We start from the raw sequence: 1,270 nt of genomic DNA, 5'->3' as shown, positions 1-1,270 counted from the left end.
AAACAAATTGTCTACTTTGGAGTGATGATATAAATGTTTACACTGTTCTAGGCCTTTGCATAAATAAACACTTCAACTATATAGGCCTATCCTCAGCTATTGTTCCTGAAAGATACAGGGCTGTCTTCCTCTGTCAAGATCCACGGCTTCACACAGACACACACACATACACACACACACGCACACACACACATTGCTTCTAGAGGTTTAAGATTTCTTTTCATTTAAGTTTGATTTCAAAAGTGAAAAAAAAATCTTTGGAAGTTAATCAAAAAAGCTTCTGTCAAACCAAATCTCAGAAGTCAGTTAAAGAAGTTTCTTCCATGAGGTAGGTAGATTTATTCAGATGTACAGTTGTCGGGCGCAGGCGCTCAACACACCCCGCCCGGATGATAAGACCACATCAGCTTCCACAATGCGTTACGTCCCTCTCTAAACTAGCCAACCCATGCGCACCTCGTGCTCACTCTGTATTCGCCCCGTGCCGACTCTGTGGCAACCCCTGATTGGCCACAGCTGGATATATTAGCCAGAGCCTGCGTCCCATTCCCGCCCTGCTTCCTCGTGGCAGCCTGTGATTGGTCACGGCCGAATATATAAACCAGAGCCCGCGTAAATAAAGCGGCAGTTCCTGTTACCACCTGAAGCGTCTCCTGTCTCATTGGGGGGCTGCGCCGGTCATACAGTGGTGGTTCATATACTAGGAAATTCACCGAACTGTTGAACTCTTAAATCCATAGGCCAAAGGCATAGACCTCTTAGGCTTGTCGCTGTGCACTCTCCTGCTCCCTCCCTCTACCTAGGGAAGAGAGCCTGGCTGATGTTCTTTCCTATGGGCCACAAAACAGTCTCCTTTTTCTAGTGCTAGGAATCAGGCCCAAGGCCTCACACATAGCTCAGTCTATCAACTGAACTACATTCTTAGTTCTTAATAATGGTCTTCATATATTAAAACTTAGCCCTACTTTCTCCTGGAGAGTAGTAGACTGCCGCCAAATGCTGTGTGCTCAGAATATACCACATATTTGCCACCACAACTGAGACTGTAAACCGGCGTCGCAGGGAAGAAGACCCCAAGGACTCAGCTCGTAGTGAGGGGTAAAAAGTTTATTTCCATGCGCATGGGGTCCCCCGGGCAAACAAGTGCGGAGGAGCCCCGAGGGGGAATTGTGCAGGGTTTTTAAGGGCGCAAGCAGGAGGCAAGCAAGTTTACAGAAGCAGATTGCATTGGTTAATTTTGAGCAGCATAGGACTTGGCAGAAGTTGATTG

This window comes from Cavia porcellus, unplaced genomic scaffold (genome assembly GCF_034190915.1).
Source record: "Cavia porcellus strain 051 isolate PalLab524CR breed Dunkin Hartley unplaced genomic scaffold, mCavPor4.1 scaffold_11, whole genome shotgun sequence".
Taxonomy (NCBI): domain Eukaryota; kingdom Metazoa; phylum Chordata; class Mammalia; order Rodentia; family Caviidae; genus Cavia; species Cavia porcellus.
Note: the sequence above shows the minus strand (reverse complement) of the source record.